The following is a 27,530-nucleotide window of genomic DNA, read 5'->3' on the forward strand; positions in this document are numbered from 1 at the left end:
CTTTTTAACCAAGTTGTAGGCCTTCCTGAAACCAATAAATAATTGGTATATCGGCCTGCAGTATTCCTATTTCTTTTTAAATACCTCGCACACGGCAGACATCCTGTCGGTTGTTTATCGATTTTGCGTAAATTCGAGTTGATAATCGCCAATAATTTCATTTGGGAGTATAGGACAATGCCTACATTTTTAAAATGGGATCTGAACCATGTGGTGCTTTCCGGGTCGCCCAAGACCTATGTATCAAAAGCCCTACCGACTACGTAAAGCTGACGACTAAGAATGGATATTATTGCGTTCTTCGAAAGACATGGAAAATCGCACTTCCAAAACAATAAAGTGAACCTGCACAGAGGAATGCGATTTCTCTTATTGATAACCTTGTTGAAGGTACCAGCAGACTATTTTATGAAAAATATAGGGTGCAGGGCTGGCAAAAACCATGGTTTTTATTGAAAAAAAAAAGGTTTTTTTGGTTTAAATAATTTGCTCTATGTATTCATATCATATATGGACAGAAATAAGTTTGTTTCGCCTTGGTGTTATCATGCAACAACCGGGTTATGCTGGAAGGGGTCACATAAGCTTAAACGGAATCCAAACCGCTTCTCAACTTCGAGAGAAACTGTCCACCATTTGAACTCGGAACCAGGACTAATTGGCCACAAATGCGATATGTCTGCCGACTCACTCACAAATGGCTCCTGATAAAAATACGTTGTACTGATCTTTGCGTAGGCCTACTTGTTAATATAATTGTCAGGAGTCATTTCAGAACAAAAAGGATAAACAGTTGCAGAAGTGAAACCATTATACAGAATTACACATGGACAATTTCAAAGTACTAGAAAATACAGAAGAACTAATTTAGTCCAAGTTAGTTAACAACGACTTCTATTAGTCCAAGCAAAAAAGAAGGAAAAGACGACGACTTAATTTGCATGCCAGTAAGAAAAGTGAATTAAGATACGAATTACTTGAGTCCACTTTGGCTCAGACACATAAATAGATACCAAAGATATTTCACTAAATCCCTCTCGTGGGGTTTGTATGACCCCCTCCCCCCCACAACAGTACGGCATTTCGATGTATTTTATCAATAGTAAACATTATTGAAACGAAACAATATTTAGAATTTTTTTTATTACAATTACATAACAATAATAAACTATAAAAAAAATCACAAAACAAACATTCATAAACTTATTAAAAAAACAAAAGTTGCTTTTGTAGTATAATCTTTTTGAGTAATGAGTGGGAACTTAGGTCTGAATATAAAACGAATAATCTATGGGAGTGAAACGTGATAACCCACAAATGTGCGTTCATCAAGATTTTACAAACACTTACACGTTTACGAACATTTTTCGTTTTTTGGTTTAAACCAGCCAACCCTGATAGGGCCTATATATAATGATGGATTTTGTACCGACGAGATCCTGAAGGTAAAGGCTTAGGTCAGTTTAGTTTCTGATACAAGGTAAGTGCCGGAGTGTAAGTCTAGAAATATGAAAAACACGTAAAATTTACAGGAAAGAAATGGTAAATCGATTATTTTTTCATGAAATTCATACAAAGTTCAATATGTAATTTTCACATGTTAAAAGCTGCGTCTTGTTGGTACTACTCTTAACCCCTTCGGGATCCTATGGTACAATTTGTACCATATGCACTTTTCATGGTACATTGCGTTATTTCTCTTCTATTTGAGCTTTTTCGTCCGGTTTTTTTTTTTTTTTTTTTTTTTTTTTCAAGTCCAGAGGCCTTGCAGAAGACATTATGGTTTCAGACCGTCCTGCGTCCAGACATAGGAAGTGATGACGTCGTAAGTCAAAAATTTCTTTTCTCATTTTCTAAGCGAATGTTCAATATTATTTGACGGGCTTATTTTTCTACGTAGAAGATTGAAATTTTGCACAAACATTCAGTCCACGGAGTAGTATGTACCAGATTTTTTGTTTCGATGTCAGTGCTAAAACAGGGGGGGGAACCAGAGGGGCAAAGGGGTAAAAATAGGGATTTTTTAACCCCAAAAATCCCGTTTTTCGTCATTTTCCCGCCTTACATACATGATAGGACCACGTGAGTCATACCGTCTGAAAGGCAGTTCCATTCTGAAGAGAACGACGGTCGAATTATTATCCTAGGGTAATTAGGGATGTCTCAGGGAATTTTTAAAAAATATACTTCTATATAGGGTAATATGGGGCATTGTCGGTGTATATATTTTTTGGCGCGCTTATTTTTGAACGTAGAAGATTGAAATTTTGCACAAACATTCAGTCCACGGAGTAGTATTTACCAGATTTTTTGTTCCGATGTCAGTGCTAAAACAGGGGGGAACCAGAGGGGCAAAGGGGTAAAAATAGGGATTTTTTACCTCAAAAATCCCGTTTTTCGTCATTTTCCCGCCTTACATACATGATAGGACCACGTGAGTCATACCGTCTGAAAGGCAGTTCCATTCTGAAGAGAACGACGGCCGAATTATTATTCTACGGTAATTAGGGCCGTCTCAGTGAATTTTTATCCAAATATACTTCTGTATAGGGTAAAAGTGGGGCATGGTAGGGAATTTTTTTTCTCGCGGGCCTATTTTTTCACGTAGAAGATTGAAATTTTGCACAAACATTCAGTCCACCGAGTAGTATTTACCAGAAGTTTTTTTCCGATTTCTGCGTAAAAACAGGGGGGTCCAGAGGGGCAAAAGTTGAAAAAAGGGGAAATTTGCCCCAAAAAAACCCTTTTATCAGGAATTTCCCGCCTTAGATACATGATGGAGACATGTGAATGGTACCGCCTGAAAGACAGTTCTATTCTGAAGAGAATGATTGGCGGATTATAGTCCTAGGGTAATTAGGGATGTCTCAGGAATTTTTTTCCCTGAGATCATAGTGTTTTATGGTACTTTGGGGCATTGTGGGAATTTTTGATAAAAATTCTCCCGCCCTTACTATTTAAGATAGAAACTTGAAATGTGGCACACACACTCAGTATACCAAGTACTATTTATCAGATTTTTTTTTGATGGCTACGATCACAGAAGGGGGGTCCAAGGGGGGGCCAAATTTCGAGAAAAAAAATTTCCCTCCGAAATTTTCACTTTTGACATTTTTTTCCCACTTCTGGTATATGGTATGAGCATGCAAGTGGTACAATTCGAAAGCCAGCTCTATTCTGAAGAGAATGAGGTATGAACCATGATCCTAGGATACGATCAGTGACGATACAGTAGCTGCTTAACTGAAAGTCTAAAAAAATAGCCCAAAAAGCCAGGTCCGGAAAGGGTTAAGTGAAGCCATGCTAATGTCACATTAGAATGTAATGAGACAATCAGCTCCTCGTATTGAAAGATAGGAAGTTCCATGTGATAAATGAGATATTTCGATTTACAGTCTTATAATAACGTATGGTGGTGGGAAATTGGGAGATATTACATTTGTCGAGAGGCTATGAGTACTGAAATTGAGCAGAAAATGTGGTACATGAAGAAAAGCCTTAAAAATAAAATGGAGAAACAGTTTTATACCTAAAATTAAACTACGTAGCGATGGTCTGAATGTAATTGCAGTAAATACACAACATAAGGTAACCAAAAGGGTTCTTGCTGTTTTAGACGTCCTATTAATCATACGCTCACCGAGACGAAATAAAATGACTCAATGACCCACGTGCCTACTAAGCGATCAGGAGTTCGTGACCATAGACCTTCAGTAATACAAGTATGTTGTGCACATTCAGCAGCCATATCTCGTCCAGTGTCGAAGAGAAATGGAGGTATCAAAGCAGCAGCTTGCTCGAGTGTATTTGTTGTATGACTTTTAAGGTCGCCTTGTCAGGTGCCGCATCAAAATGAAATCAAATCTTTGAGTTTTACGTCCCACGGTTATGCCGGTTAGGCTAAAGGAGACGGTGATGATGAGTAATAAATGAAATTGTGGTATGAAGAAAGTGGGAGGAAACGGGAGAACCCCGAGGAAACCCACGCACACGGTGTTTGTCCACCACAAAGTTCACTTGGCGGGGAGCTGGGATCGAAACCGGGACCCCAAGCACCAGAGGTGAACGCTCTACCACTGAAGGTGCCGCATCAATTTGCTGCATATGCCAAGCATTTGAGGAGAATGCCGTGAACGAACGAACCGCCAGACACTGGTTCCAGAAATTATGTTTGGGAGATGTGAGACTTTTAGATGAACCTCGCAGTGGACGACCTCATGTGTTCGAAAACAAGTCCCTGAAAGCAGCCATCGAGAAAGACTTCGGTCTAAGGTGTGATGAATTTTGCAGATAGGTTCCATGTTCCCGCTGAAACAGCCAGACTGCAGCTGTATGGGATAGCGAAGTCATATAAGATAAGCAAGTGGGTAACCCACACACTGTCGGCAGCGAACACGGAATACTGAATGAAAGCACGTTTGTCCGTACTCACTCGGCACCTCAACACATCCACCTTTACCTTTGATCGCCTGCTTACTGGTGACGGAAAGCGAGTCCTCTGATACTCCCTGGCATACCAAACATTGGATGTCACCACGTGACCTGTTCCTCATACCGCAAGACCACCTTTGCACCCACGAACGGTTATGCTCTCTTCATAGTGGAATTGGCAATAAGTAGTGCATTACGAACTCCTTCCAACTCGTCGGATTATCATTGCTGACCTCCGATGGCATTTACTATTTCCCCCCCCCCCCCAACTCGTATCATGGCTGCAGAACCAAGTACCTTCCTTTGCCTAAATTGTGATAAAGGTAGGAAACAACTAGCCCCGCGGGACTTCTAACCCTCTTCGCTCGCTCAGCTTTATTTTGTATGATAAGTAACATTAGATATAAAACTGGAGATCTTATATGTGCAAGACTGGGGGAGATACTAAATATCAGCCCTGACATCTACTCTCAGCAGTTGCAAAGGGTGCATCGTGCATTGCGACAGAAGAGACCGTCATTAGTGAATCACAAGGGTGTGTTCTTCCTGGACGATAATGCACAGCCACATATGGCATGTCATGCACAATGCATCGACAACCACCTCTGTGGGAAATCCTCCGCAAATGAAGCCCTGTGGAACGCACTCGCAGACTTCTTTACATAAACCACCGTCAAGTTTTATCATCAGGACACTGTGTAGCTATAGGAACGTTGGAAAAAGGTATTGGATGCTAATAGGGATTACTTCGGAACCTAAAGGTACGTACCGCCCACTGTATTGCTCCGTGTTTACCTCTGATCTAGAACAGCAGCAACTTTTTTGATTACCTTGTATTATGAACGCAAGAAGTCTAACATTGTGTATTTTAGCGACATCCTAGTTTACACGCATAACCACCGTTGCTAACGCGCCTGCTCCGTACGAACGTCCACAGCAGGGTTGGCTGGTTTATTCAAAAAAACCAACTGGTTTAAACCAAAAAACGAAAAATGTTCGTAAAAGTGTAACTATTCGTAAAATCTTGATGAACACACATTTGTGGGTTACCACGTTTCACTCCCATATATTATTCGTACTATATTCAGACCTAAATTCCCTATTCTTTACGCAAAGATATTATATTACAAAAGCAACTTTTTTATGTAACTATATGGATGTTTTTTGTGATTTTTTCAAAGTTTATTATTGTTATGCAACCAAAGAAAAATTCTAAACATTGTTTCGTTTTAATAATATTTACTATTGATAAAATACATCGAAATGCCGTATTTTTTGGGAAGGGGGTCATACAAACTCCACGAGAGGCAATTATTGAAATAACAAGAATCTTTGGTAACTGTTCATGTATAAATGGGTCAGAGCCAAAGTGGACTCAAATAATTCGTATCTTTATTCACTTTTCTTACTGATATGCAAAGTAAGTCGTTATATTTCTTTAACTTGGACTAATAAAAGTAGTAATGAACTGACTTGGACTAAATTAGTTCTTCTGTACTCTGTAGTACTTTGAAATTGTCCATATGTAATTCTGTATAATGATTACACTTGTGCAATTGTTTATCTTTTTGTCCTGTCCTAATGACTCTCGACGATTATATTAACAAATATGTAAAGATCAGTCAACGAATTTTTATCAGGAGTCCTTCGTGAGTGAGTCGGTAGACGTATCGCATTTTTGGCCAATTAGTCCTGGTTTCGAGTTCTCTTGGATGTAAGCCGAGAAGCGGTATGGATTCCGCTTTAAGCTTATGTGACCCCTTCCAGTATAACCCGGTTGTTGCATACTAACACCAAGGCGAAACAAGTTTATTTCTGTCCATATGTGATATAAATACATAGAGCAAATTATTTAAACCAAAAAAACCTGGTTTTTGTAATTTTTTCAATAAAAACCATGGTTTTTGCCAACCCTGGTCCACAGGCTTTGCCCCACCCTGACTCAAACAGCATCAGTGCTTTTACTCACCACCTAACATAGGTTCGTTTGTGTTTTTACATTGTCGTTCCTATGGCATATGTCTGGAAGTAGTATTTCTTTTAAACGCTACAGTCCATCTGCATTGAATTTGCACCGACGAATCCAACTCCTTTCTCGGAAATCTCTTTCTAAGACACTGAATTTTCTGATGAAAAAATGTTAAGGGTTTTAAGCTTGAGCATGTCGAAGCTTTCTCAATCTGTGCCCTAATCATACGCGTTACTTTTAGTTTCCTTATTACCTTATTTACTAGATTAGTAGTACGAAATTATCGGTCTGTCCCGTTTCATCCTACTTCTTTATTCTATCCATCAACACGACACAGCCTCGGAGCGTAATTGGCCGAACGTTAAACTAACAAGAAAAAGTAAATTAGGATATAGTATACATGAAGCTGCATCAGTTCCTGAAGGAGCAGGACGCTCATACTTTTAGGGATTATTCATTGAGTATGTACGAACTTACAAAGGGTGTAACAAAGCGACTTTTATTTACTTATCGACTGATACGAAAATAAAAAAGAACGTACATGTACTTTATATCTGCATGTGTAGTGCCCTTGTACTCTATCTATGACTATATGTGTGTGTGTGGGGGGGGGGTATTTAACGCATACCGCATGTCTTGTGCAAATGGATACTTCTTACTATTGCACTACGTAAAAAATTTATGGTATTTCATGCAGAAGTGGTAATAAAACACAGAAGAAACGCATATCAGGGGGTTCTCATGTATACTATTACCGTAAATTATAGAACATAATAAATAAATAAATAAATAAATACAATATAATAAAACTCAACGTTTTTCCCTTAATAATGAGTATAATATATGACCTTCATACATACTTACCTCAACATTAGAAAAAGCCTATATTATTGTAAGCGTTACTTGGTTCTTGTAATAAGTTACTTGTCACAGATCTGAAATTAAAAAAAAAAAAAAAAAAAAAAAAAATGAAAGAATTATAGGTCGGTAATGTTATAATTCTTTTAGGTATTTGTATAAATATTACTGTACTTACAACAACGGCAGGGTACCACAACACAGGCCCGCATCCACTGGGTAATAATAAAGAAAGTAGTCAACCTGGCTACTAACCAGCCTTCACTTACTATCTCCATTACTATGCGAATTGAGTATTGTGCATTGATAAAGAAAGGAACCGACCTGACTAACAACCCACCTTCACCTTCCCACTCCAAACTTTTTATCTAAAATTAAAGTTTTCTCCTTTAATTTAATCTTAAGGCATCAAAGATTCAATTCCTTCCATACAGGAGAATTATGAATACAATGCTCTATATATTTGTTGTTTATCTACACAATTGCAAACACTATCTTTTAATTTCACCAACATACGCTATGAACATATATATAATCAATATCATTACCTATTATCTTATAAATAATGACCGAATTATTTGTTAGTATGTCGGTAACGTGCACTTTACAATTTCAAGACGCGCGTAATACTCGCAATGTATTATACATCGAAGAAACATATATTTACGCATACTTTTAACTTATACATAATACCAATAATGTTTCTAACCATATACAGTACCAAAAGTAACATGACAACACAACAGACAATACCTTTTCCGTAAAATTTAGCGCCACACAAAGCGGACATGAAGTACGACATTCCCCTCATTGAACAGAACATGGGTTGACTGCGCAATGAGACACACACCTGTAAGCGAGTCTTTCCTAGCCGCTTGCTTTAAATTACTGTATATCAACTCAATTTTACGAAAACAGGTAAAATAGAAATCAAATATTTTGACAAATGATCTATTGTCACAACTCAGTTCTACTTTTTTTTCAGTTGTATTGTAACTTTTATCACAGTAAATTATCACACAAATCTCGCACCTTTTTCTACCTTTCTTCTCTGCGCCAGCGTTGCCAACATACTCTACAAATATTATCGTTATTACAAGATAAAATTTGTTCCCGTAAAATATCTGCAGTCATATTGTTTCAGCATTCTAAGTAGGCCTACTATGTTAGGTATTCCCAAACTTTGCGAAAAGCAACACAACAACAAAAAATCCTATAAACAATTATAACTGTTATGTCAATTATCAAAATCTAAAACGTAAAGATGTCAGTTTCGTTGACGCATACCGTTACAGAAATAGGTTCATTATCGTACTGTTCCTCCATCATTTGTAATCACAGACAAAGGATATCCTTTGTCTGTGATAGTAATCTTAAAATTTATAGGTCTTTATTCAAGGTCAAATAGATAGTGTACGTGGGTTTCCTCGAGGTTTCCCCGTCTCCTCCAGCTTTCTTCATTCCGCCATTTAATTCGTTTCTCATCATCAACGTCTCCTTTTGCTTAGCCGACATAATCGTGGGATGTAAAACTCAAAGATTTTGTTTCATTTTCATTTTATCTTCGTTCCGTGCAATTAATTGTACGGAGTGAAGATATTCGAGAGGGTGGCATGATAACTTGCTCTAAGCTGTCACATGCTCTAAGCTTATTGTTCATTCACTAATTACAGGATTCCCAGTCACTATAAGATTTTTTTTTATTTTTCACTTTCCGAATAGCCTGATATTAATAGCAGGAATGGGACGGGATTAAAATACGGGACATTTGGCTGTCCCGACTGAAGTTACGGAGACGCGGGACATTCGGGCCCAAAATCAGGACTGTCTCGTTTTTTACGGGACGTATGGCAGGCTTAGCTTCCACGTGCATCTCTGACGCGTCCCCCAATATTTTGAAGTACAAAATATTCAATATTTTAATTTTATTTATTTACTAACGATAGAATAACATATAAATAATAATAATTATATTTATTTGGAGTATAATATTCAGGCTGTGAAACGATTATAACATAGTTCTTGATATACCTCAGGGGTTCCGTGAAGGTAAGCAGAAAGGTAACAAATGGAATCGAAGATAATAAACAGGTTGGGTTAAGTAGTACCATTTAAATAACTTTCTTTGATGTATCCCCAAAATTTTACTTGCCAGAGACACCAGTGCTTGCTTCTCTCTGCATTGTTTGATACCAAAGTAAAACGATAATATTTAATGCCTGTAGAGGATATTATTGTTTGACACGTAATTATTTCATACGTTGGCAATCAAAACAATATCAAGTAGTGGCAGATCCTTAGCAGAAAATAATTTGTTTGCAGTCTTAATAAATGCTTGCGCTATCGTTGAATTTTTTGCCGCATTTTTATGTTTTTGCACATACGGAAAGACAACATGAAATACCTTTACTTTGCTGAAACTTTAACATTGAGGAACTTTCTAAAATCAATCGAAACTAAACTTTTTTTTTTTTTTTACGAACTAAAGGTATTGCGTTGTAAAATTTTACATTTGTAATGTTTTAAAAGAATGTAGAAAAAACACTGGGCTTTATGCACAAACATTCAGACAAGTGATTTGTGCCATACTAAAGAGTTCGAGTAACATATATTTCCTGCAGTAGTTAGGCTCTTAGTATGATGCTAATCATAAGTCAAGACGACTCTGCATAAGGCCCACTGTTACTAGGTTGAGTTGATTTTGAATTTAACGTCCCTTTCAAGCAGCGAGGGTATATGGGACAAGGGGCCTACTGATTAACTGGAATCCGAACCACATGAGATCCCGCTGGGAATCAAACCCGGATCTTCCATGCCAAAGGCGCGTACGCTAACCGCTTAGCCACGGATGAGGTCTACACTGTTAATAGGTTTTGTGTTTTTTCTTTCTTTCTTTCTTCTAAACTATGACTATGCATAAATGGCATAGGTCTTATACAACAGCTATGTCATCTGTCTGTCGAAGGTATCAGAACAAAAACGGTTCGAGATATCGAGAAGCAGTTTATGTAATAGATTCAGCGTCCTAAAAGTAGATTCCATCTCTTCCGTTAACCCTCCATTCAAACCGGAAGTGGTTCTAATTAGCCATTTCTGGTTTCAATGTTTATCATCATAGAACAAAAACAGTAAGAGACAGCGACAAGTGGTTTCCCGCAATCGATTCAGGATCTCAAAGGAACACATAACAACCCACAAAATGGAAGTAATTGAAATTTACTACTACTTCCAGTTTCAATATTAATTTCCATAAGCAAAAACTGAAAGATATATCGATACGCTTTTTTTTTTAATTGATTCAGCGTCCAAAGAATAGGTTCCATCTCCTCCGTTAACCTTCTATTGAAACCGGAAGTGGTTCAAATTAATAATTTATAGTTTCAATCTTTATCGTCATAGAAGAAAAAAAGTATAAGGAATAGCAAGCATTTTTTTTTTTTTTTTTTTTTTGATAAGAATTAAGCGTCCGAGGAACAGGCTTCACCTTTGATCTTATTAATCTATTGTAATCAGTATCTATAGATGTACTACTTCAAAGTTTGAGTACTGAAATTGCATAGTTTGGAAATTTTCTGTAGTTTCGCACTGTGAAACGGAACTAACTTGTTTAGTAGCATAAAGTCAATTAACAATATTGTGAATTTAGGGAATAAGCTATTTAGTGCTTATTTGGAATCAACTTACACGTGGATCTAGGTCTTATTATATAGTCCACAAATCTGATCATGTATAAAAATTTCGCTATGTTGATTAGATTATTGTTATTTTTTTATATTTGTATGTCTGGGAGTTGCCCAACGCAGGGCCGGTCTTAGGTGGTGCGGGGCCCAAATGAGAACATTTTGCGGACCCTCAGATTTACAATTAACTTGCACCAAAGTCTGTAGAACATATATATATATATATATGCATGCCTGGTGTAGTGGTTAGCACATGCGCTTCTGGTATACATATTCTCGAGCTCGATTCCCAGTGGGAAAGTACACAAACTTTAATTTCATAATCACTCCCTTTCGTTAATCATCCATCTCCGAGGAACAAATCCTGGGATGTCAAATAATAATAATAATAAAAAGTATCATTTTCACTTCATTGCAAAAGTTTAATATCGATTTTGCAGTCAGAATGGATGGTAATGGACGGTCAGTGCGTGGATGTTAATAGACGAAACACGTATAAGTACTCCCATGCGCAAAAAATATTGCGCGTATACTGTAACTCACATTTTTTCGCAATTATTCCATTTTCCATATGTTTATTGGTAAAATTCAGTTATTAGTACGTGGAGATAATAGAAAGCAATCCATCTAAGGAGATATTTCCAAAAAATATAATAAAATAATAAAAATATAAGCAAAAAACAAAATTATGTTCGGTTTTGTGTATACTGGCAATAATGTTTTCGAGGGAATTTTTGGAGTAGCACAGCACGATTGCAGAGGGAATAACAAGATTAGTAGGAGAAGACCTGAACCAAGGAATGGAAATTGGAGTAAAATATTGCATTTATTGGCTTAAATCTAGGGTGTAAATTGTCTGCCAAATATAAATTAGCTTCTGTAAGCAAGATGTTATGCGAAAATATATAAACAAAGAGAAAAACTGTTGTCTTAAGTTTGGAAATGACATGCTCTATAGCCATGAGCATTTATTTCTTAAGAAAAAGATACGCAACAAAAGAAAATCTGTGTGGTCAAGTGGGTAGAGTGACGGACCAGTAATTCTTATACAGTTTTGACACCAGATCGAATCCCATCCGGTCCTGTTCAATTTTTTTTCTTTACAAAACATTGTAGAAAGTGTATAATTTTTATGTTAATAAGAAACGAAATAATATAATAATGAAATAACTTTTTGTTTTTCTGATGACGTATTTTTTCAGAATTAGCTTACTATTTATTACTAATAGCGATTGTTTTTAGTTTATGGTATGGTATGCTTAACCGTTCCCTCTCCGTTTTTACACAGCTTCAACTCACTGCGAGTGTCTGTGAGTCAGGAACAGAAAAAAACAAAACAAGAGCAACCTGCAGCTTACACACAGCGTGAGGAACACAGTCACAGCGATAGCTCGTTGTCATGAAGAAAAAAAACTGTTCTAGTGTTTCTGTGTGTGTGTTTCTTTTTAAAGTATTGACTCTCTCTCTCTCTCCTTTTGTTTCATATCCACAAGTGCAACAAATGCAAGTCTGTGTGAAAAAAAAAATCAAGAGTGCTTTCTTTAAACAAAAGTAAATTTTACAGCTCTCTTTGTGAGGAACGCGAATGCTTCCAAAAGATGCCATGAATATTAACTATAATCGTACCAAATTATACAGTAGCATGAAAAACTGATAATAAAATGATGTAACATGCATAAGCTTTTTTTTCTAGAGTAACCACACATTAAACATAACAAATTAAATTTTTGAGATTACAAATTATCACAGTACGTGTCGGTGTAGGCCTATTCGTTTTCACATTCGAGCGACGAAAGAAGAAAGTGTGGTGATAGTTATAAAAACCGAATACTAGATTTCAATAAATTCAAGTTACATGGCTCCTACATATCGAAAAAAATGATTTTTCGATGTCTGTCCATCTATTTGTCTCTCGGTTCGTCACGCTTTTACACGCACTCAAATAGAGGCCATACTGTTCAACTTATCTACACCGAATTCTAGACATAACGTTTTAATAACATAATATCTTTCGAATTTTATGTCCTTCGACACCTAAAAGCAAGGGTAATTTACTGAAGGATTAAAATTTAAAATAATTCAATTTTCTCAAATAAAAAAAAGCTGTGACGATTTTATTTACTTTTGATAAATATATATTTTATTAACAAATCTCCACCACATATGAATAATTTTTCTGAAAAAATATATATGGTGTAATTTACTGTATGGGATGCGTTCTTTTTGCACAATTTTCTCAACCACATTTCATAAATAAACGTATCATTAATTACCTAACAATATGACAACTCGTTCGAAGGAGTAGCTTAATCTTAGGGTGAGCTTTCCCCCGATGGTTTTCCCATTAACGCCTCAGGCAATTTTGTTCATATTTCGTAAAGAAATATTTCATTAATAAACTAACATAGAGCATAAATAGTTTATTCCGATAACATACAGAAGAAGTGGTTTTCTCAAGGGTTGATTTTTTTGGACAATTGTCTCAGTAATAACTGAGACAAATTTGTTCTAATTTCAGTAAAAATATTTTCTGTAATAATCTTACAATATGGTATAACTCGCTTGTTCCGAAAAGAAAAATCCAAAAGAGAGAGTTTACTTTGACAGTGAAATTTTTCCCGACGATTTGCTTAAAAATTACTCGATATACTTTCAAAAGTACAGATAGAAGAGTTTACCTTTGGGGGTAAGCTTTTCCCGATGACCTTCCTAAAAACAACTCAGGAGATGTTTGTTGTTCATATTTTATAAATACGTGTTACATAAATAACCTAGCTATATGGTATAATTCCCTCATCCGGAAAATCTAGAAATGGTATATTACTTTTGACAGTAAGTTTTACCCTGCGATATTCTCAAGAACGACTCAGGCGATTGTGTTTGTATTTCATAACTAAATGTTTTATGAAAACACTAACAATATAGCATAGCTCGTTTGTACTGAAAAGATCCACAAGGGATAATTTATTCTTGGGGATGACTTTTTGCATAATTTTCTCAGAAATTACTCAGACGCTTTTGCTTATAGTTCACATACAATTATATCCTTTATAATTCTAATACATGGATCAAGTTATTTCTAACGGAAATATGACCAATGGGTACTTTACTTTTGGGCCTGAAGTTTCTTCTAGCAAAGTTTTCCAAAACATTATTTTATTCGCAATTTCCCAAATAAATGTTTCAATAACAGTTGCAGCCTAACATAAGTCAGTGTAAAAAATTCGAGCGAGAAAGTACAGTGCGTTTACTCCGTACCCTTTCTTAAATATATTTTTAAATGTTACACCTAATCGCAATTTTCCGAACAAAATCGAAACTTCTTTTTAAATGTGCCTTGTTGTGGTCAAATGGTTCAAGTGCATTGGTTCTGGATTAGATTTCCAGTGAGAGCTAGTGTATCTTCATCCAAGAGATGTGACACGTCGGTGCAAAGAAGCAAGTGTTTAAATAAGCCTAACCAAGCTAATCAACAAAAGAAATAATACAAGTTACGAAATTATCGTAGAAACGTTGTTAATATTAGGTAGGTTCGACTGGAATGTCCAAACAATTGTCAATTCCAAAGGTCTTTGTTTTCGTCCGGCGGGAGCTCATGTGGTTCGGATTTCACGTTAATCAGTAGGTCCACGTCTCATATAGCCTCGCTGCTGAAAGGGACGATAAACTCAAAATCACATCACACATCTTTGTTTTCGCCTTTGTTTTAGCTCATAAATGTCTCAGTCATAAGCTCTTTAGTGGCTAGCGTACGCGCCTTTGGCGTGGAAGACCCGGCTTCGATTCCTGGCGAGAGCTCACGTGGTTCGGAGTCCACGTTAATCAGTAGGCCGACGTCTCATATAGCTTCGTTGCTGAACGAGACGTTAAACTCAAACTCAATGTCTTTGTTCATAAATGTCTTTGTGTATGGTTTTGCATATACGTGGCATGGACATTAAATTTTGATTTCTACGCCATATGTATCTAATTACATACACACCTATAGAACGAACACAACAAACTTGGAATATCTACATTGTTTGCGTATGGAAAATAATCACGCTCTACTGTACAGGACAGCCGTGTGTATGGAATTCCATACACATGGCAATCAACGTATTAAGAAATGTATAATAATAAGAATTATTATTATTACTATTATTATTATTATTATTATTATTATTATTATTATTATTATTATTATTATTATTATTATTATTATTATTATTATTATTATTATTATAAACAGAAAACGATACGATCACTTACACAATTTATAAATATAAGTTAACATTTAATAAGCATATAACTGCAATGGAATTAAGTTGTTTCTCTCTCTCCTTGAACGCTACAGCCCTTATTGTTCTAAGGCGTAGAAGAGAACTTGTGGCACCCACGATTTGGGGCGGTGTGTGGTCACAACTTGGTATCCCTTTGTTGTTAGTCCTAGCTTTCTAGACGGATGCAGTTATTACCGGTAGAATATACAAGCAAATAGACTTTTGTATTACTATTAACAGGGGTGCCCACAAGGGGGGGCTATGACGCAAACTGCGTCATTGAAATATTTGGGGGGGGTTAAAATCTATATAAATATGCTTGATGAGGGGGGGGTAAAATTAATCGAAAAGAAGATTTTTTCATGGAAGAACACCTACGGATAGACAATTGGGGGGGGGTGCGTCATACACATAAGGGGGGGTGGGCACCACTGCTATTAAAGTAAATAATTACACTCATTCCTTCAATGTGATACTTGTGGTTGCTTAACCGTATACAGACAGCTGATCCATGAAAAAATCGTTAATAATAATAATAATAATAATAATAATAATAATAATAATAATAATAATAATAATAAATAACAGGAACTCGACAAATATTCTTGCAAATAATAGGAAAAAGTTTGCGTTGCGTCACACTGTTCACTTTGCTGGACACACCAGTGTGGCGCGTTATACCGATTGTGGCACACTGGAATATAGGGTATGTTTTTTTTTTTTTTTTCAACTATTCCAACTGCTTCAATTGAAATGGATCTATAATAATAAGAGAATGAATTTAGTCTTCTTACTCTTCAATTTAGAAATAAGGTTCGCGAGAATTTCATAAAAGAATAATATACTCAGATTGATTTTTTGAGTTTATCGACCCGTTCAGCAGCGAGGCTATATGAGACGTGGACCTACTGATTAACGTGGGATCCGAACCACATGAGCTCCCGCCGGGAATCGAACCCGGGTCTCCGGCGTTAAAGGCGCGTACGCTAACCGCTTAGCCACGGAGGAGCTCCCAAACAATAATATACTCAGAATTGTATATAGTAGTTTGTTTTATTCGAAATTACATACCGGTACTTCCTGCAACCGTTTTTTGATTGAAATGATTTGAAATGAAATTTTTAAGTTTTACGTCCCACGATTATGCCGGGTAGGCTAAAAGAGACAGTGATGATAAGAAATGAATGAAATGGTGGAATGAAAAAAGTGGGATAAAACGGGAGAACCTCGAGATAACCCACGCACACAGTGTTTGTCCAGCACAAGGTTCACTTGGCGCGAGCATAGATCGAACCAAGGACTCCATGCACCAAAGGTGAACGCTCTACCACTGAAACACCGTGGTCTCTGAAATTACTTATGGAACTACCGAGAACTATGCTGTAATATTTGACTGTGCTCCAAGTTTACAATAATTAGTTTAGTTAAATTCATTATTAACAATTAAATAATTGCATTCATTATTAACAGGTAAATGCTGCTGATGCAAAGACTTAAATCTAGCGATACCGCGAGCGTAAGTATTAAACAGAGGGATTTTAAAGAGCCCCCTGAGCTGGGGGCCCTGGGCTCCATTGGCTCTGCCCTTAATGCTAATGCCTATAGATTATAAATTAAAGGGGACGGGCCGAGTCCGTTCTAAAAATTCCGGCCCGTGCAGACCTCTAGCTCCTGTGTATATGCTATCTGAAAATACAGTAGAGTTTCGCTTATCCGACATAAAACAGGCAGGCAGAACGCCGGATAATATGGATGTGTTAAGGAAAGACCTATAAAAAGTCAAACTATGATATAATTTTACACATTACGCATCTAATTATCATCTTTGCAAGAAACAAATATAATGCATTGACTCAGTGATATCCAGCGTGAGGTCCTGGAAGCTATCCCTTACCAAACCTCAAGCACTTTTTAATAAACCTACTTTTTCCCTTTTGAGTTTTTTTTTATGTCAGATTACTTTGAGTCAGTGTCCAAACTGTGGACAATGCGTTGTTGTTATAATTCTAACAAGTAACACTTCCCAAGTGTAACACTCCGATTTTGATAAAATTTGGCAGGTAGATACTATACATAAAATAAACAAATAAGTGCTTTTTTATTTTTTATTTTTTTATTTTTTTTTATTTTTTATTTTTTTTTTTTTTTGCTGAAAAACGGTTTTAGGGGGCAAAAGCCCTCACCCAAAATTTGAAAGTTGACGCTCGAAAGGCAAAAACAAGTGGACCAAAGTGAACGAAATTGTGAACAGATATTGCGGACATAAAATTAGAGAATACGTGTTTTGTATTTTCCTGGAAAAAACGGTTAGGTGGGGCACAGATCCCTCCAAACCTTTGATCATGAAATATCAAAAGTGCTAATAACAGTATGTCAGAAGTGCCTAAATTTTATAACGAAATACTTTAGTTTGTATAATATTTACCTGTACCTTTCGTACCTTGGGCAGAAAGTGTTTATACATATGCAATATACTTAGTGCAATGTTCATTTTAAATTAACAAAAAAAGAAGAATGTCTTTATGATATGTAAGAGATTATTATGGGATAGTTGTGGCCATGTACTTGTTCTATTGTATGCCTAGCAAGTGATTTTATGTACCTAATGGTATAAAGGAAAAGATATTTAAGTTATATCCAGTAATAAAGGTGAGATTAATGATATTTAAATGTGTGAGTTAATTTTTACACGAAGAAAAGGTATTATCGCTTCGTAACTTATATTTTAACTAGTGAACCAGGTTTATGACTCCTTTCAATAGAGTCGTTGTAAAACTTTTTGGTGCCTATCACGCCGGGAATTTTGTAAATTCAGTTCTCGAAGAAAGGAAAGTAGGGGTGAATTTACTTGGATACTGTACTTTATGAATACGAACTTAACCGTATTACGAAGCGGTAGGGTAATCATCAGAAAAATGGATAGCGTAATAGTGCAGCAGGAATCAGATACTAGTAATCAAGGTGAAAGTAGTGCAACACCAAGTGTATCATCAGAGGATCGACTTCTGTTAGCTCTTCAGCGACAAATAGTGCAGATGACTACTGAGATAAAACAAACCATGGAACAGAAGCTTAGTGAATCTAACACAACCATGGAACAGAAATTTAATGAAGCTAATCAGACTATGGAACGGAAGATAGAACTGAAATTTAATGAAGCTAACCAGACCATGGAACAGAAGCTTAGTGAATCTAACACAACCATGGAACAGAAATTTAATGAAGCTAATCAGACTATGGAACGGAAGATAGAACTGAAATTTAATGAAGCTAATCAGACTATGGAACGGAAGATAGAACTGAAATTTAATGAAGCTAACCAGACCATGGAACAGAAGATAGAGCTAAAATTTAACGAAGCTAACAAGTTATATGAAGAATTAAGTAGACGAATAGAACTAAAATCAGACGATACGAAACAAACAATCGTCCAGGTGATGAACGACATATCCGCACAGTTTGAAGAAAAGTTACAAAGGATATCTGATGAGTGTCAAGAAAAGCACAACCAACAAGATCAAGAAATCTGTACCGTAAAGAAAGATTTAGCAGTAATAGAATCTTCCATTAAGCAGCAAAAGATCCAGGTCAGCAACAACACCAATAACATACGTGTCAATACACAGTTGTTAGCTACTCTCCAAGAAGAAATTAAAACGTTACAGGCTGGAGACAACGTTCACCATAATAACCTAGGTAGTGAACACTTTGAGTTTCCCCACGCACCGGAGAGGAATTCGCCTTCGTCGAGATCTGAGGAGGACATCATACTAGAAGAAAATTGTCCGAAGAACACTGAGGAAAGAAATATAGATAGTATCATGACACAGCACATCACGGACCGGAATTACCATACAACAAGATCAAGGCATGAGAAAAGGAAGGTAAAATTAGGTGTTAAAATGAGTGAAATTAAAGCCATGAGTAAATTTAGTGGCAAGTGTAATGAAAATGCTACTTCTTTCTTAGAAAAATTCCAAGACGAATGCAATATAATGTCCATTGACCGATCACAGTATATGAAATTAATACCCCATGTATTACTCCCACCTTGCTCCTTATGGTTTAAGGCAATACGTGATCACATTAGTACATATGAGGAATTTAAAGCGGCATTGATCGCAAATTATGAAAACGACTTTTTGCTGGCAAATAGAGATGCCACCCTTAGAAATCAACACTTCAATCCTCGATTGCACAAATCTATTGTAGAGTTTGTTGTAAATGTCTATAACGAATTAAAAGTTGTTAATCCTTTGCAATCGGAGTCAAGAATAATAGCATCGATTCGCAATTTGCTTCCATTCAAATTACAACAGATCTTATTTTCCACACAGTGTATGAGTTTCAGTCATTTATTAATGCTCGTTCAATGTTACGAAACCCAATACCATGCTATGAATCTAACACAATCAGGAATGGGTAAAAATAAGAATAATTCTGATCATTTGGTCCCTGTTCGGAATTTAAATATCCGAAATATGAATAATAACGAACCGAATCTAAGACGAGTATACTCTAGTAATCGAAATGAGCAAAATAGACAGAATTATGCAGGGAATCCGCCCAACCTAACTAATGGCAGTAATTCTTATGTTAGACCATATAGTCAAAACAGGTTTAAAAATAGACGAAATGTATGGAGAAATTCCAGAAACACAACGAACTACGGGGATAGAAATAATGGAAGGGCAAGAGATGGCAATTCTCATCAAGATCCAGGTATTGAAGTAATTTCTGTACAAAACAATAATACAGGACATAATCATGACTGTGCTGTACAGTGTACGTTATTAGAACCATACACGAGTATGAATTTAAACTAATCGCGGCTGATGTGGTAGGGGTTAAACCCATGTCAGCTGTAGATTCTCATGAACATTTATCTAAAAATTTTAGTGATAATTCTTATGAACATTTATCTTCTAATTTATATGTTCATGTTAATAATGAAAATGATCTTTCACATGATGTCACGGAAAATAATTATTCTGAAATAGCAATTAATAGGTGTCAGTACCAATTTATACCGGTTGTAAATCGTTGTTGGCTTGAAGATGATACTGTCAGTGATGGTTTTAATATTGAAGAAAATTTTGTATTTTTAAAATCCTATAGTACCGCTAAAATACCTATTAAAGTCAATGGATTGAGTACCGAAGCTTTGCTCGATACGGGAGCAAATGCCTCTCTATTATCATATTCTTTGTGGAAAACAATCACTAATAATTATTCGAATCCCAAGCTACAAAAGGTTGAGAACCTTATTATAGTTGATTTTACCGGTAAACATAAAAAGAGAGTAGCAGGAATTACCCGTGTGTCAATATCTATTCAAGATTTCGAAATATCAATCCCAATTTTAGTGATAAAGGATCTCAACGAGAAATTAATCATGGGCTTAGATTTACTATCCCAATTACGAGTCATGCTTGATTTTAAAAACCAAACGTTAACGATACCGGGTATACCTCAGAAGATTGTCCAGAAATTGCTTCCAAAATTAGACAATATTGCTTGTCAATGTAACAATCTGTTTCCTATAGTGAATAATGTTTCTATTGGTGCTAAAGGTGATAAATTAAATGATCAACTATTGGAAAATACACAAAATTTGATGAATGTAAAGGATGATATATTATTTTCTGATCATGTTAAATCTCTTAAAAGCAGCCTTGATTTTGCTGATAATACCGTAATAGCAGACTTTAAGAACATTTTGTATAAACATAGAAAGGTCTTTTCGGAACGTCCTGGATGCTGCAAAGATTTTGTTTATTCTTTTAAAGTTAAGACTGATAAACCTATAGTAACCAAGCCCTATATAATTCCATATAGATACAGAGAGAATGTACGTCAACAAATCGCAGATATGTTAAGAGATGGAATCATTAGGCCTTCGAGGAGCGTTCACCTTAATCCATTACACGTTGTTCCAAAGAAAAATGGTTCTCTACGTGTGGTATTAGATTTGAGACGCACTAATAGTCACATTGATCTGGAACAAGTGAGGTATCCTCCAGTAGAAGAAATACTAGCTTCTTTACAAGGGAACACTGTATTCGGAAATTTAGATTTAGTAATGGCGTATAATCAGGTCGAGTTACATGAAGATTCAAAACCATATACAGCATTTAGTTTTGAAGGTCACTTGTATGAATACAATCGTGTAGTCTTTGGGCTTATCAATGGTAGTGCAGCATTAGCATCCTGCTTGAACAAAGTTCTAGGTCAAGACTTGCGTAGCAACGTGATAACGTACGCTGATGATATCTTAATCATGGGGAAAAATCCACATGAATACCTGAAGTACTTAGATATAGTTTTAGACAGATTGGAAAGTTCAGGCCTTACTATCAATTTACAGAAATCCAAATTTTTGCAGAATTCTATAGAATTTCTTGGATACCAAATTGATGCCTCTGGTTTACAATTCAGTCAATCTAAAGTTCAAGCCATAGAAGATCTGCCGGCTCCAGTAAATGTGAAACAGACACGACAAATATTAGGACTCTTCAATTGGTTTCGCAAAGCCATCCCGCGATTCGCTGAGATAGCCCAGCCTTTATTTATGATCATAAAGAAAGGTATACCATGGCAATGGGGTCCAATTCAAGAACACAGTTTTAATAAGTTGAAGGAGTGCGTAAAACGAAACATCCATTTGAACCATCCCAAATACGACGTTCCTTTCTATGTACAATGTGACGGTTCTCAACTTGGAATCTCTGCAGTACTCTGGCAGCCTAACCCGACTATTCAGGAACCAGCTGTTATTCATTGCGCTAGCCGTACTTTAAAGAAAACTGAAAAGGGATACACCACGACAGAAATTGAACTTTTAGCTGTACGTTTTGCTATACAAAAATTCGCTCCTTATCTTAGCGGATGTCATTTCATAGTACTTACTGACCATAATTCATTGCGATATCTTAATAGCGTACAAGGGTATAATAACAGATTACTTCGCTGGTCGTTAGATCTGCAAGCTTATGATTTCGAAGTTCAACACATTAAAGGAGTCGATAATGGACCCGTAGATACCTTATCACGTTTGTTTCCTGGGGAAGAACAACATATTTTGTCTATTAATGAATTTAAGATTTTACAGGATGAAATAGCTACCATTTCAATAGAAGATTTAAGAGAACATCAATTGAAGTATCATGAATATAAACCAATCATAGAACATTTAGCTTCATGTAGCGAAGGATGTAGTTGTCCCAAACACTGGAATTCCAGATTTAAATTAAATAACGGAATTTTACTCATTAAGGATTTTAAGTTCAAGTCCAGGAACAAAATTTGTATTCCACCTACGTTAACAGCACGCATATTAAAGGCCTACCATGACGATTTCGGACATTTTGGGTATGTAAAGGTATGTGCCTTGATTAATAAATCTTTTTACTGGAAAGGAATGCGAGCTCAGATCAAAAATTATATAAATGACTGTATTGAGTGTATGCAAATTAAGCATAATTATCAAGCTATACAGAAACCAATGCTCTCAATAACACCGGAGAGACCACATTCATTTATATCGATTGATTTATATGGACCGTTACCCAGAGCAGCTACCGGAGAAGTTTATTTGTTAACGACTATGGATATCTTTTCAAGATATGTGGTAGCCTACCCCTTGCGCAAAGCAACCTCCGCTGCTATAGTGAATAAAATTCTGAATGTCTATATTCCACATTGTGGCCCTATCGAGCATATATTATGCGATAACGGCTCGCAATTCAAAAGTGATGTGTTTCTCAAAGCCATGAATAAGGCCAATATTAAAGTTCATTTTGTGACTCCGTACCACCCAAGTAGCTCCGTGGTAGAAAACGTACATCGTAATTTCGGTATGTTGTTCCGGCACTTTTGTAAGGATAAACATGCTGAATGGATTAAGCATGTTAACCAAATTACGTACCTTTTGAACCATTCTATATCAGACACTTTAGGTGTGTCTCCTGCTAAGGTGCATAATGGCTCCGATTTAATTTTTCCTGTGGAACAACATTTTGATGTCAAATTAGAAGATCCGACGATTATGGATTCATCTAATTTAGTGAACATGGTAAAGATCCGAAGACATAACAAGTTTTTGAAACGTAATTCTCAAGTAGAGACTTCGCAAGAAGGAAAATATCGGATCAAGGTCAACGATTTAGTTTTTGTTAAACAACATCCACAGAGTAATATGTTGTTAAAGAAAATTTATAAATTTTGTGACATTTTCGCAGGTCCTTATTTATGTTTTAAGGAAATAAGTCCTAAAGTTTTCGAGTTATTAAACGCTAAAACGGGGATGTCCATTGGACTCCGCAATATAGATGAGTTAAAAGTTTGGAAACCTACACCGTATACAAAGGAAAAATGGATGCATCTAGTTAAAGAGTTAGTAGCACCCAACATTCTTGATCAAATAAATAAGAATGAAACAGAATATTAATAATGAAAAATGTGTTTATATGATAACAAAAGGGTGTCTTTTGTTTCTGTAAAATAGATTTATTTACTTACATTTGATTATTCAAACGTAAGGTTACGTTTAATTTTTGATCTTTGTTCAATTATGTTTTCTTGGATTTTTATTCATCAATGATAAGTTTTCAATGATTTGAATTTCTTCCCATTTGTCTTCTTGTTAATGTGATGGATTATAATATAATTCATGATTAATCTTGCACAAAAGTTGTTTTCATTATATTAATTTGTGTTAAAATTTTATTGTTGAAGATAAATATTTGATGAAATGAAAGATTTGTTATAAATTTATATATATACGAAGGTTAAACAAAATGTAATGAAGATATATACGAGATATGATCCAAATATCAAGAACATATGTAATGTTACGAACATTAATGTAACCGGACCAGTGGTTCTTGAATATAAAAGCCAAGTCTACTCATGACTTTTATATTCAGTCCCTTTGTCGAGCGACATTTTCTATAACGAAATACTTTAGTTTGTATAATATTTACCTGTACCTTTCGTACCTTGGGCAGAAAGTGTTTATACATATGCAATATACTTAGTGCAATGTTCATTTTAAATTAACAAAAAAAGAAGAATGTCTTTATGATATGTAAGAGATTATTATGGGATAGTTGTGGCCATGTACTTGTTCTATTGTATGCCTAGCAAGTGATTTTATGTACCTAATGGTATAAAGGAAAAGATATTTAAGTTATATCCAGTAATAAAGGTGAGATTAATGATATTTAAATGTGTGAGTTAATTTTTACACGAAGAAAAGGTATTATCGCTTCGTAACTTATATTTTAACTAGTGAACCAGGTTTATGACTCCTTTCAATAGAGTCGTTGTAATTTACATGAAGAATTGGAACAAAACTTTGTGTTATGACAATAAGCAAAAAATAAACAAATTCGGCTTTTTTATTTCCTGCGAAAAAACGGTTTTAGAGGACAAAAGGTCCCCCCCATGAATTTTGAAATTTGACGCAAGAAAGGCAAGAAAAAATGTACCGAACTGAATGAAATTGTTCACAAATGTTGTAGAGGTAAGATGAGGAAATACGTGCTTCGTATTTTCCTGAAAAGAGAAAAAAACCTTTTGAGTGGACCGAGGCGTTGAATGTCGGAAGGATTGGACCGAAGCGAATGAAATTGTCTGTAGATATTGGATATGAAAAATAAAGCCCTCGTGTTTCACAAGTGTCTCCATCAGATTTCTTCAAATTTGGCAGATCAACAACAAGCACAAACAGTATAGCGTATTTTGTAGTATTTCACGAGGCAAGTTTAACCCTTACAATGTTTTTCCGCATAAACAAAAACTCGTGCCGATTAATTTCCTGTTTGCTGTTGATGTGCCAAAATTGATAGGGACATCTTTAAAACACGAAAGTCCTTATTTTACATACAGTCTATACAATATCTACACACAATTTCATTTTCTTCGGTCCACTCCTTCCTGCACTTTTACGGTAATATTAACTTTTTTTTGGAGGGGCTCTAGGCCCCAACACTGTTTTTTCATACAAATTAAAATGCATTTCATTTATTGTTTTGCAAATTGTCCCTATACGAAGTTTTGTTGCAATTCTCCATACTCTTTAGGAACTTCTGACGTATACATACTTATTTGCACTTTTGATATTTCCTAATCAACAGCTTAGAAGGCCCGAGCCCCACTCAATCGCTTTTTTCCAGGAAAATACGAAACACAATTACCTCGATTTACGTCTAGAATATCTGTGCACGATTTCGAAATTGGGGGGGGGGAATTCTGCCCCCTAAAACCAATTTTTCGCAGAAAATAAACCTTTTTTTTTTTGCGTATTGTCCCTACACAATGTGTCGTTCCAATTCTTCATGTCCTTTAAGCACTTCTGACATACTGTTTTGGAGGGGTCTGTGTCCCACCGAAACGTTTTTTTTTTTTTTTTTTCAGGAAAATACGGAACCCATATTCCCTCATTTTTCGTCTACAATATCTGTGCACAATTTCATTCATTTCGGTTCACTTCTTCTTGCCTTTCGGGCGTCAACTTTCATCATTTTGGATAGGGGATTTTGTCCCCTAAAACAGGCATTCGTTTAGTTTTTGCGTATTGTCCATACACAAAGTGTCATCGGAATTCTTCGTCCTTTACACACATCAGACATATTGTTACTAGCACTTTTGATATTTCATGATCAAAGGTTTGGAGGGGTCTGCGTCCCACCTAACCGTTTTTTCCAGGAAAATACAAAACACGTATTCCTTCATTTTACGTCTGCCATATCTGTGCACAATTTCGTACACTTTGGTCCAGTTGTTTTTGTCTTTCGGGCGTCAACTTTCAAAATTTTGGGTGAGTGCTTTTGCCCCCGTAAAACAGTTTTTCCGCAGAAAATAAAAAACATGTATTCGTTTATTTTATGTGTAGTATCTGACTGTCAAATTTTATCAAAATCGGAGTGTTAAACTTGGGAAGTGTTACTTGTAAGAATATACCGTAATGCCATTGATACCAGGTGGAATTAAAGAACACTTTTAAATGGGATTACAATTTCGTTTCCGGTCTGTTTATAACATTACTTTATTAGAACGATACACTCATTGCCATTTGCTATTTTTGTTATGTGATATACGTAGCAGACAGTTTTCCTTACATGTCTCTAGAAAATATTTTTCGATTTCGTGTGGGTTAGAATTAAGTTTGACCGGTTCATAAATGACAAGTAAGAAACGTTTAAGAGAAATACAGAACTGTTGCATTATTATTATTATTATTATTATTATTATTATTATTATTATTATTATTATTATTATTATTATTATTATTATTATTATTATTATTATTATTATTATTGATATTTTTGAAACATTAGAATTACGTGCTTACGAGGATTCGTGTCGGGTCCCCTCCGAAAAGAAAAGTTGGATATGTGCCTGCACTGAATGATAGACGTATGAGTCAAGGTATAGACGAGCGTGCTAGGCGATCGAGTCCGGAGCATCAAAAACAGACTAAGACCACAACTTGCAGTTCTTCTTGCCGATTGATGCTGCTTTTTACCTGCTATGATATGTCGGATAATAATGTGAAATAAACGAAGGTCAAGACCATGGCGTATTGGTGTTTCATGCACCTAAACCTGTAAAATATTTGTGCCGAAAACATCTTTCACTCACTAGCTAAATTTGAGGGTATGATCGCTCATCTTCCCTTATAAAGTATAGTCTTATAAAGAATATATATAGCACAATAAAAACCTTAAGACCAAATTCAATGATTTTCTATAGTTTTCTTTTTTAATAACGGGAAACTTATTCATTTCATCACGATAAATCACGTTTGATACTAAGATGTCTGTTTCTGACTATATATATTTTTCATACTTTATTGGAGATAATTTTTTTTTTCAAGAAAAGAGGATGATAAAGGAAGCTATACAACACCATAAACTGAAAGCAATCGGTATAACTAATAGTACACTAATTCTAAATAAATACGTCATCAGAGGAAACAAAAAGTTATTTCCTAATTGTATTGTTTCAGTTTTATCAACATAAAAATTATACACTTTCTACAATGTTTTGTAAAGAAAAAAAATTGAACAGGACCGGATGGGATTCGATGTGGTGTCAAAACAGTATAAGAATTACTAGTACGTCACACTACCCACTTGACCACACAGATTTTCTTTTGTTGCCTATCTTTTTCTTAAGAAATAAATGCTCATGGCTATAGAGCATGTCACTTCCAAACTTAAGACAACAGTTTTTCTCTTTGTTTATATATTTTCGCATAACATCTTGCTTACAGAAGCTAATTTATATTTGGCAGACAATTTACACCCTAGATTTAAGCCAATA

General features: G+C 35.6%; 1 protein-coding gene across 8 annotated transcripts in view; it reads right to left on the minus strand.

Moving 5' to 3' along the window:
* The window catches only part of LOC145682397 (uncharacterized), a 260,717-nt gene that overhangs the window by 156,819 nt on the left and 76,368 nt on the right, over positions 1-27,530 (minus strand). For 4 of the 8 annotated variants that reach the window (XR_014130892.1, XR_014130893.1, XM_081754000.1 and 1 more), the window contains exons 1-2: positions 8,012-8,284; positions 7,265-7,335 (exon numbers count right to left, since the gene is read on the minus strand). The gene's annotated coding sequence lies outside the window, so the exon portion shown is untranslated. The other 4 variants (XM_081754004.1, XM_081754002.1, XM_081754005.1 and 1 more) reach the window with 4 other exon arrangements.

The sequence above is a fragment of the Thermobia domestica genome, chromosome 3 (genome assembly GCF_964235325.1).
Source record: "Thermobia domestica chromosome 3, izTheDome1.hap1.1, whole genome shotgun sequence".
Taxonomy (NCBI): domain Eukaryota; kingdom Metazoa; phylum Arthropoda; class Insecta; order Zygentoma; family Lepismatidae; genus Thermobia; species Thermobia domestica.